Raw genomic sequence first — 14,896 nt, forward strand, 5'->3', positions numbered from 1 at the left:
ATGTGAGGATTAAATGAGATACTGGAGGCAAACTGCTTAGAACAGGGCCTGGGGCAGACCAGGCTGGCCTAGAGCCAGTTTCCTTAGCTGTACCCTGTGACTGGTTCGGGGGCCAAAGGGGACCAGGAGGAAAAGCAGCTCCTGACAGGGTCTGGCACGGGTTCGGGCGCTGCAGCGGGAGCTGCGAGGGCAGTGAAGGAGCGTGCAGGGGCCGCCCGACTGCACTGCTTTACACGTGCAGTTTGCTTTTCTACCAGGAGGGCGGGTTCCCCGTCTCTGCTCTTATTTTGATGGTTGTCTGGGCTCCTCTTCCTCATTTTCTCTTCTAGATGAACCCTGTCATTCAGTCCCAGAAAAAATCCTCCTGGATTTAGAGGTTAACTGACTGAAGTTTACAGACGACCCTGGGGGGCAGTGGTATCTTTGCAACATCGAGCCTGCCCACCTGCACATGAAGACACACACGAGGGATGTCGGCCGTGAGGACAGCAGGGCTGGGGGGACAGCGATGCCCTCGGTGGGGTCGGGGGTGGCCATTCAGCTGGAAGGGGTGGTTCTGGAAGGACGCGGAGGCGCTGGCCAAGTGATAACTGAGCGCGTGTTTGGTCTCAGGCCTTCAGCCCCGTTCTGAGGTCCCTCAGACTCCCTTCGGCTGGAAGGACAGGCCCACCCAGAGCCCCTCTCCCCCAGGGCCAGGTGGGAGAGATCCATCTCACTTCTGACCCCCTCACTTCTCCCTTCCTCCCACCAGCCTGGTCACTGGTGGTCACGGGCCTGAGGGGCAGGTGAGGCTGAGCTCAAAGGGCCTGTGAACCTCTTTATCCAGGAAGGAGCAGGAAGTCTCTGAAGACCTTTAGAGGCAGGAGTGATGTAATCAGATCACATTTCTCACCAGCATGCTGGGACTGGAGGAGGGGGTGGGGTCGGGGGGTGTTTGGAGGAGGCTGTCTCCGCAAACTAGGGCAGTAGGAGGAGAGCAGAAGGGAGCCAAGTATTGAATGAATGAATGAACGGAGGATCGGTCTGTAGGGACACCAACCTGCTGATGGGGAAGAGCCCAGGGATGGGGGGGGGCGGTCAGCCCTGCCCCCCCTCCCCGCCTTCCCCCATGACGACATCAAGCCACCTGCCAGCCTGGGTCTCACCAGCCCCAGCCGGGCTCTGACCACAAGACTCTCCAGCCTCTGGCTCCCGCCTGGCAGGGAGACCTGAGTTTGGGCCAGTTGCCTGGCAGGAGCTGGGCAGAGGAGGGGGAGGCCGAGGGCAGGACGTCCCCCACCTAGGAGTGACGTCTGCCCATGAGAAGCTGGGGACACCAGGGCCAGGCAGCTCCCGAGTCTCTTCCCTCCGCCCAGGGCTGGCAGCTCGGGGCCTGGTGGGCTCTAGGCGGTGCTGAGGGGCCATCCCCGCCCCAGCATCCCCACCTCATCCTCTCACTGGCGAGGTGGGGACCCAGCGGCCCCCGTCCCACCCCTGCACAGAAGCCCTTTCATGGGCGGGCTGGCTCGGAGCGCTGGCAGCCCCTCGGCCCCACGCCTCCTTCCTGCCGGGCCCCCACGCTGGTCCCCCTCTCCGGGCTCCTCGCAGGCCCAGGGTGGGGAGCAGCCGGGCACGGAGCACAATGTGGCTCCTTGTTCCCCAGCCCGGCCGAGCCTCCTGGAATTGGCCCGTTTCCTGCCTGGGCTGCGGGGCTCTTTCCAAGGTAAATAAACAAATACGGAGAAGTTGAGGCCTGGGGTGGAAAGCGGGGTGTTGGGGGTTTTGCCCCCCTCACCCCAACCCCACAGCCGCAGTTGGTCTGTGGCCACAGGGTTGGGATGGGGAGGCCCAGTCTGCACCCCTGAGCTTTGCTGATCCCTGGGGAAGCAGGACTTGAGAGAGGGTTTGGGCCCCTCTGCACCCCAGTCCCCACCCTCAGCCAGGGGCTGCCCCAGAGAGGAAGCCCAGGAGCCAGGGACCCCCGGCAGGGACTCCCGGGCAGGGGAGACAGCAGCTGACGGTGGAAAGGGCTTTTGGGGGGGGGCCGGCAGTTCCCCGGGCTCCCGTCCCAGCTGCGCCACCTCGAAGGGCTGTGACCAGGGGGAAGGAAGTGTACTGCCAGCTGCAGCCAGGCCTGGGGCTGGGAGGGGCTCCTGCCTGGAGGGGCCCCAGCCCCAGGGGCAAGGGGACGGGCGCACGTGTCAAACGAGAGAGAGGAGGCTCTCAGACGTGTTCTGGGGGAGGAAGATGATGCCAGCACGATTACTCTGCTGGACGGCGTGAGGGTGGCGCAAGGGGGCTGGAGGCTGGGGTGCGGCGGGCGGGCATCGTGTGTATTAGAACAAAGCCTGTCTCTCTGAGAACCACACTTTGCACACGTCTCTTCTCTGTCAGAGGGTGGCCTGGATACAGGAAGGGATGGGCTGTGAAGGGTCCAGCCTTCTGCTTGCCCAGGGCCAGTGCTGGCGCCTGCCGGTGTCTGCGAGCTGTCCCCGAGGCTGACCCTCTGGCTGTTACCCCAGGGTTCCTCCCGCAGGACCCAGGGAGGGACCCGGAGAGCTCCGCGTCCAGGGCATCCCCGGCCTGGCCAGGCTGGCCACTGTGTCTGCACCGATGTGGCCGAGTTCCTGTGGGGGCCCCTTTCCACTCATCCCTCACAGCTGCCCCTCCAGGTGGAAGCCGGGGTGAGGGACCCCAAACAAGGACACCCAATCCAGCCACTTCCTCTCCCTCGATTCCCAGGAAGACCCCGCCCCTTCTTCTCGATGGGATCCTTTTCCTCATAATAATCTCCATGGAAAACTAGTTCTCCAAGCCTGGACCCTGGTCACTTATAGCAGGAGATACTGGTGTTAAGTTCACTCGTTTTTCAAGATAGCAAACTTGTCCATTTGAGTGTCAGAGGTGCCCCCGTAGCCTCTTTTTCTTTGCCTCCATAATAAATCCTGGTCTCCCCCAGGCTGACCAAAAGATGTGACTCAGAAACACACAAGGGTGAAGCCTGTGAGTAAGCGTCTCCCCCCCCCACCCCACTCTGACCACCTGCAAGAATCCTCACGGCTCTGGGTGGAGCCGAGCTGGGAGGAGTCGCACTCAGTCAGCACCTTCTCTCTCTCCCTGCCCCAAATCACATCCACAAATACTCCGGGTCACCATGCAGCCCAGAGGTGGAAAGTCAGTTCCCTAGATTATCGGTCAGCAATAGTCACTCCCTCCCCTCCAACTCCCCTCCTTGAGAGACAGCAGTGCGCCCCCACCCCATCAAGGTTAGGCTTGGCCATGGGACTTGATTTGGCCAACGGATGTAAGCAGACATGGAGCGGAGGCTTGGAAAGTGCTTGCCCTGCTGGGCTTCCTGCCTTAGCCATAGGAAGCACATGCCCTGGCCAGCCCACTGATCCTAGGAGGTTGAGAGATCCATGGAGAATCTGGGACCCAGCTGGGCTTAGAGCCAAGCCCAGTTGCCCAGCAGAAGCACAAGCAAGAAATAAACACCTGAGTGGTTTGTTACACGGCGTTACTGGGGCAGTGTCTGACTGGTACTATTAAATGAGCTCTGAGCCCCTGATAGCTCTCAGTCTCTACCAGGGGACCAGTCCTAGTCAAGTTTGGTCTGGACTGGATGCTGCATTGAATGAGTCCTGCTTCTCAAGAGTGAAGGACCTGTGTCCCAGAGGCTCACGGAGAAGCAGCCCTGTCTCTGCCCCCGCTCCCCCAGGGCAGAACGCGGTGGGGCTGGGGTTTCTCTCATCAGTTGTTTCCTTGTGCTCCTGCAGCTGAGGGGCCAGGACTCCTGAGAGGAAGGGCATGATGCCAGACGCGGGCCACCTGCCTGAGTATTCACTCCCTTGTTGGCCCCGGCTGGCCTGAATTTCACACGCATCAATCCAGCAGGTAGGCATCTTTGTGTCTGTTTCCAGAAGGAAAACTTGAAGGTCAGAGAACTTGAGGGACTTGCCCAAGGCCATGTAGCTAGTAAGTGGACCATGTCAGGGCACTGTCTGCCTATCTCCAGCAGAGAAGGAGGTGGGCAGGGACCAGTCCTGGGCCAGAGAGACCCCGCTCCATCTGGCCCGCTGCCTTCCAGGAGGGGACTCTGGGCAGATGGGTGCACGCTGGGAGAGAGGCAGAGTTCTTCTTGAGCCTGGCTCCCTCCTACCTGGGCCCCTTGCCCCTTCCTGTTACTCAGACCCAGGCCTTTCAGCATGAACCCCAAGTTTGAAGCCTCTCTCCTTCTCTCCCCCTCATCAAAGGAGCTTGCAGATAACTGTCACTCCTGAAAGCATCTGAAAAACCCACTTACATGGAGGCCCTGGTGACCAAGGAGAGCTGGGCCACCACAGGGGACAGCTGCATGGGGAAGGACGTCCCCAAGAAGGCCACGTGTGGACAGGGCCCGGGGAGGCAGGGAGGGAGGCCGGAGAGAGGACAGGGCCTGAGCGTCCCCTCCAACGGAACGCGAGCACGAGGCCAGGTGTATTTATAACACAGCCCTGAAGGGGACCAGGCCTCCCATAAATCACACTGTTTCCTTGACAGGCGTAAAAATAGCCCCGTGGCATCCTGCACATGCTTGTGCATGGAACAGCGCCGGCCTGGCCAAGCCCTCGGCCCCCCGGCCCCGCCCTCTGGTCATCGGGACGAAGTTTCCACTCCTCCTCTCCACTGGGCTCCGGGCTCGCTGCCTGCCCCTCGTCTCCACAGAGGGGATGCCCCAGGTGGAGGTTTGCTCGGTGGGCCCCCCGAAGCCCTGTCCACCAGACCAAGGCTGACCCTCGGGCTGGCTCAAGCCAGCCACAGAGGGGATGGCACATGTCCTCAGCCAGGTCAAGATGGGGACAGGGTCAGAGCCTGGCAGTGGGTGAGGAATAAGGGTCGGGGGCAGGGGACTTAGGCTAAAGACCCGAAATCAGCACCTGAGATCACCACAAGGGCTTCCACTACCTGCCTTCTGATGAAACAGGATGGAAAGGAGGGACTCAACCCTGAACCAGGCCTGCAGCTGTGGGGAGACCCGCCAGCCAGTGCACCCCAAAGGGGAGTCTGGAGTCTGCATCAGCACTTGGTGGCGCTCCTTACAATGGAGATTCCCAGGCATGGACTCTTGGGTGGGGAGGGGGGCTGCCTTTTAAACCAGACCCCGCAGCTCTGAGCCCACTGCCCCTGCCCTAAGCCCAGGCCTCCCCATTCTGATGCACCCCATCACTTTAGACTGGAGCCCTGGGGGTGAGAGGCAGGACTTGGGGGAGGGCCTCCCTTCACCACTCCTGCGCTGGCGGGCCAGCTTTCCTGCTGTCCCTGGGTCAGCAGAAGTGACCCATCAGTGGATGATTGCACCGACCAGCATCCCAACCTTTCTCTGGGAAATCCACTCCTCTGGGCTGGAGGTAGTGAGAGGCCACCTTCTCAGGGATGCGAGTGGGCTCAGGTCTGGGAGGAGCCCAGTGGGGGAACGACCTGACTGTGAAGAGCTGCCTGTGCACACACTCCATCAGTCCGCACAGCCCACTTTCCCCACAGGTGACCATCACCGGGGTCTGAACTGGGCTCTCTCTCACCACAACCCGGGGTCCAGGTCACAGCAGGAAGCCCCAGATTCTTTCCTGTGTCCAAGCTCAGCACCATCACAGAGCTGCCTTCAGCGTCTCTCTCTTGTGATGTCCAAGACATGGGTGACTGGCCTGGTCCAGACCAGGGGCACAGCTGGGCGCCCTCCCCTCCTCCTCACCGGGCCCCGCCTCTTGGGAGCCCTGCCCATCTTCCTGGGCAGCAGCCTCCGCCTGGTGGGACCTGGCCGTGCCCTGGGTGCTGAGGGGAGGGGCTGGCACCCTGGCAGAGAGTGCAGGCACTTAGCTCACCTCATTAGCCCAGGGCCGTGGTTCCGGCCGCACCCCGCCGGGAGACCTCAGAGGAGCTCCTCCTCTCTGAGCCTCCTTTGTGCAGCAGACACTTGATGAGCACATGGCCACTAGACAGTCTCCACTGACCAGCTCCAAACTGGGGACTTTCCCATTCATTCCACAAGTGTTGATGGAGTACCACTGACGTGGAAGGTGCCCTTCCAGACGAGGGGGACAGCAGGGGCATGACAGGCCAAGATCCTGTCCACACAGCACTTATGTCCCAGGGAATGTCACAGTGCCACAGTGACAGGGGTGAGAGCGGAAACTCTAGAACCATCTGGGTTCAGATTCTGGCTCTGGGCCTCACCTAGCTGTGTGACCTTGGACAAAGCACTAACCACTCTGTGCTGGAGCTCCCTCATCTATAAAGTGAGGGTAGTGATGGTACCTGCTCTGCTGTGGGGAGGATTCAATGAGCTAATGGCACGTGGCGTAGAGTGCTGGCTGCAGTCCCTGTTGGTGCCTGACCCGAGGTCCTCCCAGGGGACATTGGGAGGATGACAAGACATTAGGCATCAAAGTGGGAAGTACCATCATTAGTCCTGTGGCAGCCCCAGCACGTTCCCTCTCATGAGTTCAGCGGGGCCTGCCCTTGCCTTTTCCTCTTGGGTCACAGCCTCCTAGACAACGGATACCCTCCGGATTCCTTATGCAGCCAGAAAAGGGCTTGGAAGAAGCAGCAGAAACATGCACCCCCCTCCTTCCTGACTTGGCTTAGCTTGGGGTCTTGTCCTGCATGCTACTGGCCCTCCCTAGTCCAGCCCTGTGGGAACAGAGGGGCCCTGTGGCCACAAAGCCGAGCACCTTTGTTTCCAGAGAGGACCAGAGCGGCCTTCGGATCGGCAGGGGCCGGCGCACCAATTTGGAAGAGCAGACGAGATGGTGGGGCCTAGTTAACAGCCCTGTCTGGATGACTTTGTCTTTCCTCAGCAATTGGCCTGAGCTATAAGTGGACCAAGAAGCAATAAAAAGAGACAGCTGAAAATGCTAGAAAATCTAGTCATCTGGGTTATTCCAGTGAAAGGCCAAATGGTATTAAAATTTTAACACCTGAGAATATCCTTATATTGAGAAAAACCTTGGGACATATTAATTATAAGACTAAGGCTGTTTAGAAGCCAGACACTATTCTGAATGCTTTACAGATGTTAATGCAATGATCCTGACAACTATGCAATGGAGTAAATACTACTGTATTGTACTGCTATTTATCCCTGTTCATCGAGAAGGATGGCTGGAACAGCAGTTCTTAAAGTATGGTGCCTGGATCGGCAGCCTGGCCTTTACCTGGGAACTTACTAGACATGTGAATTCTCTGGCACCAACCCAGATATGCTGAATCAGAAACTCGGGTCACGAGGCCCAGCACTCTGAATTTTAACAAGCTCTCTGGGGGGACTCTAACGCACGCCCAAACTTGAGAACCATTAAGCTAGGTCTGCTGCAGTAACAAAAACTCCCTATGCTCAGAGGCTTCAGAGAGTAAAGGAATATGTCTCCCTAATGCTACCTGTCCACTGCTGGTGGGAGGAGGCCTTTGCTTATCACAACACTCAAGCACCCTTTGGAAATGGCCCTAAAGGCCTATAACAAATGAATAAACATTTATTCAAGAAGCTCTACTAAAACTTGCTAAGAACAGTCTGTGGTATTTGAATAAGATCTCCCCCCGCCCCCCACTGCACCCCGCCCCCCAGCTCAGCAGGATGGAAATTCCACTCCAGGCTGATGCAACATAGCACACAGAGGTCCCCTCCCTTCAGCTCCAAGTCAGAGGTCATCTTCCCAGAAGAGGCAGAAAAATCAGCATTTCTCAGCCTGTCTCCAGTTACTTGTTGTTGAGGCATTGTTCTGGGCAAGTGCTGCCGAGAAATAAATGGGAGCTCCCTTCTTCTTCCCAGCCCCTACTCTACCATGGATGGGCATGGCACCACTGAGAATACTGGCCCCAATCCCCTTGCCCTGGCTAGGCAGAGGTCCCAACCTGGGAAAGGTAAGCCAAGAAGGCCTGAGGTTATCGCCTTCCCGCCTCCACTGAGCACTCAGGCCCTAAAGTATGGGTGTCATTCAGAGAGGAGCACACCCTTGTCCCTAGTGCCAGCTTCAGAGCTTATGGCAAAGAGATTCTGCCCAGGGTAAGACCCAGGCTACAGAATGGAGAGCTCCCAATCTCTTCCCAAAGGAACTGACCTCATTTACAACAAAGTGTAGAGAAGTTCGAGCCTAGAAGGGCCTTCAACCATAGTGAAGGTGGTTCAGTTCAGTCGCTCAGTCGTGTCCAACTCTTTGTGACCCCGTGGACTGCAGCCAGGCCTCCCTGTCCACCACCAACCCCCGGAGTTTACTCAAACTCATGTCCTTTGAGTCGGTGATACCATCCAACCATCTTATCCTCTGTTGTCCCTGTCTCCTCCTGCCCTCAATCTTTCCCAGCATTAAGGTCTTTTCAAATGAGTCAGCTCTTCGCATCAGGTGGCCAAAGTATTGAATTTCAGCTTCAACACCAGTCCTTCCAATGAACATTCAGGACTGATTTCCTTTAGGATGGACTGGTTTGATCTCCTTGCAGTCCAAGGGACTCTCAAGAGTCTTCTCCAACACCACAGTTCAAAATCATCAATTCTTTGGTGCTCATCTTTCTTTATAGTCTAACTCTCACATCCACACATGACTACTGGAAAACCATAGCTTTGACTAAATGGACCTTTGTTGGCAAAGTAATGTCTCTGCTTTTTAATATGCTGTCTAGGTTGGTCATAACTTTTCTTCCAAGGAGCAAGTGTCTTTTAATTTCATGGCTGCAGTCACCATCTGCAATGATTTTGGAGCCCCCTAGAATAAAATCTGTCACTGTTTGCATGGTTTTCCCATCTATTTTCCATGAAGTGATAGGAACAGATGCCATGATCTTAGTTTTCTGAATGTTGAGCTTTAAGCCAACTTTTTCACTCTCCTCTTTCACTTTCATCAAGGGCCTCTTTAGTTTTTCTTCACCTTCTGCCATAAGGGTGGTGTCATCTGCATATCTGAGGTTATTGATATTTCTCCTGACAATCTTGATTCCAGCTTGTGCTTCATCCAGCCCAGTGTTTCTCATGATGTACTCTGCATATAAGTTAAATAAGCAGGGTGACAATATACAGCCTTGACGTACTCCTTCTCCTATTTGGAACCAGTCTGTTGCTCCATGTCCAGTTCTAACTGTTGCTTCCTGACCTGTGGAGGTGGTGGTGGAAGGCAACTGGCAGGATATTGGTAGATTCATTGGAGATGTAGGCTAGTTAGCCAGAGAGCACCAGAGAGAGAGAGAACTGTAAGGAGCCTTTCTGGGTTTAAAGCAAAATCTCAAACCGTGACCTCAGGAACCATCCTTTCAAAAGAGTCCACATTTGATTGAATTAGTCTGGGAACAATTTATGACACAGGGCACTGTTGAAAACAATGGTGCAATTAAGTGGCAATTAGTGGTGCCCAACAGATGAGCTTGCTCAGGGAAAGAGAGAGTTAGAGAGAGCCCTGCCAAAACCACTGTCATTCCAGGGTGACTGTGGGCACGCCCAAGTCTCCACTCTCTGAGGGACAGTATCAGCGGCTACACATTAATGGCAGAGAGTAGAATAGACGTTACTAAATAATCTGTCCAGTCGCTAAAGAAATAAATAAGCAAATAACAGGAATGAAACCCAGGGGAGGGGAATCATAGTTGCTGCAATATATCAATATTATCTAAGATGCCCAGTTTCCAACAAAAAATATGAGACATACAAAGAAATGGGAAAATATGATTCATACACCAGGAAAAAGACAAGTAACAGAAACTGCCTATGAGAACGACCAGATGTTGAATTTGACAGACAAAACTTCAAAGTAGCCATTATAAATATGTTCAAAGAACTAAAAGAAACCACAATAAAAGAAGTAAAGGAGCTATGATGAACCGTCAAATAAAGAATATCAATGAAGAGATAGAAATTATAAAAAGAACCAAATGGAAATTCTGGAACTTAAAAGTACAGAAACTAGAAGGAAAAACTCAGAACAGAGGCACAAGAGTAGATTTGTGCTGTAACAAGAATTGGTAAACTTGGATGATAGAGATTACACAGTCTGAAGGACAGAGGTAAAAAAGAATGAAGAAAAGTGAACAGAACCTCAGAGAAAGGTGGGGCATCATTAAATACACCAACATATGTGTAATGGGAATATCAGAAGGAAAAGAGAGAGAGAAAGGAGCAGAAAACTTTTCCAAAGAAATAATGGCTGAAATGTTTACAAATGCATTGAAAAACATTAATCTACAGATTCAGGAAATCTCAACAAACTCCAAGTAGGATAAATATAAGTAGATTCACAAACAGATACGTGATAGTATAAATGCTGAAAGCCGAATACAAGAGGAAAATCTTGAAAACTGCAAGTCAGAAACAGCTCTTCACTTACAAGGGACCCCCAACAAGATTAACAGCTGACCCTCATCATCAGAAATGATGAGGGTCAGAAGGTGCTGGAACAACATTCAAAATGTTCAAGAAAACCTGTCAATTAAGTTTATATCCAGCAAAACTTTCTTTCAAAATTCAAGGCCAAAATAAAGACATTTCATAATAAATAAAAATTGAGATAATTTGTTGCTAGCAGACTGCCTTATAAGCAGTACTAAAGGAGGTTCTTAAGGCTGAAAGCAAGTGACACCAGAACAAGACACAGTAATTCACATGAAAAAGAACACGAGCAAAGGCGATTATGAAACTACAGAAGTGTAAGTGAACGTGTCTTCTCTTAGTGACTTAAAAAGCAATAATATAAAATAATATGTGTATAATACAATCTTGGGGCTATAGAGAAATGCAATATTTTTGCCAATAACAGCATATAAGAGATGGGTGGGAGCCAAACTGTACTGGGCTGAGGAAATGACTCAGAATAGAAACTCACATCCACAGAGCAAATGAAGATATTCAGAATAACAGTGTTAAGTCATAGACTGGAAGACAATATTGTTAAAATATCATTAAAATTCAATGCAATCCTTATAAAAATTTCAAGTGCCTTTTCAGAAATGAACAAGCTGATCCTAAAATTATATGGAAATACGAGGGACCCACAATAGCCAAAACAATCTTGAAAAAGAACAAAGTTGGGGAACTCATACTTCCTTCCTGATTATGAAAATTACTACTGGAGAAGGAAATGGCAACCTACTCTAGTATTCTTGCCTGGAAAAGTCCATGGACAGAGGAGCTTGGTGGGCTGCAGTCCATGGGGTTACATGACTGAGCACGTGTGCATAAGGGTGGATGGAGATGTGTTGGTAGCAATAAACTGGTAGAACTAAAAAAACGAAAAGAAAATTACTACAAAGCAAAGTAATCAAGAATAGTCATATAGGTTAGTAGGACATAATTGAGAGTCTGGAAACAAATCCATGTATCTATGGTCAGCTGCTAACAAGAAGGCCAAGACAATGCAACAGGGAAAGAATGGACTTTGCACAACTTGTGTTGGGACAACTGGAGGGCCACATGCAAAGGATTGAAGGGGGAGCCTTACCTCACACCATAGACAGAAATTAACTCAAAGTGGATCAAGTATGTGAGATCAAATGTACTTAGGTTTATCAAAGGATAAACCTCTTAGAAGAAGACAGGGATATACCCTCATGACTCTGATTAGGCAATGGTTTCTTAGATACAACAATTAAAGCATGAACAACAACAAAGAAAATTGTACTTTATCAAAATTTTAAAAATCTCTGCTTCCCTATCAAATAAATGACAAGAGTATGAGAAAGCTTCTGCAAATCACATATCTGAAAAGAGAGCTGTATGTACAATATATAAAGAACTCTCACAAGTCAACAATAAAAAGACAAGTAGCCCAATCTTAAAATGGGCAAAGAATCTGAAATGACATTTCTCAAAAGATATACAAATGGCGAGAAGCACATGAAAAGATGGTCAACATCATTAGTCATCAGGGAAATGCATATCCAAAACACAAGATACCATTTCACACCACCAGGATGGCTATCACCAAAAGAAAAAAAAAAATCAGATAATAAGTCTGAGTGAGGTACAGGAATCAGAACCCTCATGTACTGTTGGAGGGAATATAAAATGGTACAGTCACTTTGGAAAACAACCTGGTAGTTCTTCAAACAGTTAAAACATTCAGTTACCATATGATCCAGAAATTCCATTTCTAGGTATGGACCCAAGAGAAATGAAAAAATATGTCCACAGAAATATCTGTATATGAATGTTTATAGCAGCCTTATTCATAACAAGCAAAAGATGGAAACAAATCAAATGATGAATGGATAAACAAAATTTGAGAGATTCACACATAAGGATACTACTGTTCAGCTATAAAAAGTCTTCCGATGGCTCAGCTGGTAAATAAGCTACCTGCTGATGCAGAAGACACAGGAGACATGATTTCAGTCCTTGGATCGGGAAGATCTCCTGGAGAAGAAAATGGCAATCCACTCTAGTAGAGGAGCCTGGTGGGCTACAGTCCATGGGGTCTCAAAGAATCAGACATGACCGAGTGCTTGCACGCACATAAAAAGGAAAGAAGTACTGATACATGCTACAAGATGGATGAATCTTGAAAACATCCTTAGTGAAGGAAGCCAGTTACAAAAAGATGCATGTGGTATGATACCATTATATGAAATGTCTAGTACAGACACATATATAGAAAACACAAAGTAGATTAATTTTTGCTTAAGTTTGGGAGAGATGTGGGTTAAGGGACAGATAGCTAAAGGTTAAAAGGTTGTTTTGGTTTTTTTGTGTGGTGTTGAAAATGTTCTAAAGTTGACTGTGATGACTGTACGTATTTGACATACACAAACACAATGAATATACTAAAAATTACCAAGTTAAATACTCTAAGTTGTATATTTTGTCAATTATATCTCAGTTGTTTTATGATATAATCCATAGTAAGATTTCTTTTTTTGCATGGCTTGCAGGATCCTAGTTCCCCCACCAAGGATTGAACCTGGGCCCCACCAGTGAAAAGTGCCAAGCCCTAAAAACTGGACCACCAGGGAACTCCCCCAGTAAGACTTTTGTTTGTGTGAGCTTCTCAATACGCAGAACAGATGGAAGTGGTACTTTATTAGTATACTTTTTATAGTGCAAATTTATTTAATTATAATAACAATCATTTATTGACTTAACCTTTAGGAATAAGTTTTGCTTTGTGCAAACATTAGTAATAAAGTACATCTGAGTATTCATGCTGCTCTTTGTAAATAGCCAAATTTTTTTTTTAACAAATGTGTCAGACATTCAGAAAAGGATTCAGAAAAAAATTATATAACCAACAGTTAATACAATCCAGCTTTGTTAAATCTGCACATTTTGCATTATTTGCTTCAGAAATAAAACAAAACCAGTTGAAGTTCTCTGTATAAATCTCTCCATCCCATTTTCCCTCCTCTCCCCCTGAATTTTGTGTTAGTCACTCCCATGAATTTCTTTTTAACTATATAAATATGTATCACTATAAAGTATGGTTTTACATGCTTTTAAACTGTGTAAATACTATAATCTTGAATATATCATTTTCCAACTTGCTTTCTTTTCACACTTTTCTGCAAATGTATGCAAAAGAGCCCCCATGAAAATAGAAAAAACCCCATGGACACATACCCTCGCTTCCACGTGATCAGTTATGGCTACACATACTTCATAAAAACCCCTATCACTTTCTGTTACTCCCCTCAATTATTTTAAAGCAAAATAGAAATCATGCAATTTCATCTGTAAAAACAGCAATATGTATCTTGCATATTGTATCTTGCATAAAATGTATCTTGCAATATGTATCTTGCATAAAAGATAAAGACACGTTTAAAAAACCAATAGTGTATTTTACATTTATCCATGTTGGTACATGTAGCTCTATTCTGTCATTTTAACTGTAATGTAAAATTTGGTCATGTGGGGAAAATACTTGAATTTCTTTAATCACTGACTTATTTATGGATGCTTAGGTTGTTTTCTTGCCTGGAGAATCCCAGGGACGGGGGAGCCTGGTGGGCTGCCGTCTATGGGGTCGCACAGAGTCAGACACGACTGAAGCGACTTAGCAGCAGCAGCAGCAGGTTGATTCCACATTTTCACCAAAAACAAAGATTCAGATTAAGGAGATGCTCTTGTGATTGTGGTTTATTGAGAGGGTTCTTTTTGTTTTTGTTTCTTAAACGTAAGTGGGTATTATTTTATCAGTCGCTTTCTCTGCATTTATCACATTCATATGGTTTTTCTCCTATAATCTGGTTACATGGTGAATTATATTAATAGATCTTTCTAATGCTGAACAATCTTTGTATATCCGGTATAATTTCCAACTTGGTCATAATGTCTTTTTTTACCTGTTGGATTTAATTTGCTAAAGTTGCTCAGGATTTTTGCATCTATGTTATTAAGACAGACTGATTTATAATTTCCTTTTTTTTCCTACAGTTTTTGTTTGATGTTGGGTTCAATACTGTAACACCCTTGTAAAAAGAGTCAGTTGAGTATCCCATCTTTTTCTCTTCTCCAGAATATTTTGTTCATGACTTGTATTTTATGTTCCTTGAATACCTGTAAGAAATCACCCAGAGAGTCACCTAAACTTAGCATTTTATTTTTGAAGATGTGAAACTACCAGTTCAATTTATTTCATGACTATAGGTCTATTGAGCCTTTCTATTTCTTCAGGCATCAGTTTTGCCTCCAATTTTTGGCTATTATGAGTAATGTTGCTATGAATATTTATGTATGCACTTTTGTGTGAACATGTTTTCAGTTCTCTTGGTAATACACTTAAAAGTGTGATTTCTAGATCATAGGTAACAGATCACTGTTACCACAGAAGCTGCCCATTTTACATTCTCATACAGTCATGTACAGTCATGTATGAGGGTCCAATTTCTCCACCTCCTTTTACTGTTTTTTTCTTTAAAAAATATAGCCATTCTAGTGGGTGTGAAGTGGGTTTTGTGGTTTTGGTTT

At 48.9% G+C, this 14,896-nt stretch overlaps 1 long non-coding RNA gene across 1 annotated transcript; it reads left to right on the top strand.

The window, feature by feature from the left end:
- Positions 1-1,403: 1,403 nt before the first annotated feature.
- Positions 1,404-13,734, top strand: LOC139032807 (uncharacterized). Its single transcript, XR_011485427.1, has 3 exons — positions 1,404-1,702; positions 3,756-3,873; positions 12,862-13,734. It is a non-coding gene; the product is annotated as an uncharacterized lncRNA (long non-coding RNA).
- The last annotated feature ends 1,162 nt before the right edge of the window (positions 13,735-14,896 follow it).

Source organism: Odocoileus virginianus, chromosome 33, assembly GCF_023699985.2.
Source record: "Odocoileus virginianus isolate 20LAN1187 ecotype Illinois chromosome 33, Ovbor_1.2, whole genome shotgun sequence".
In the NCBI taxonomy this organism is placed as follows: Eukaryota; Metazoa; Chordata; class Mammalia; order Artiodactyla; family Cervidae; genus Odocoileus; species Odocoileus virginianus.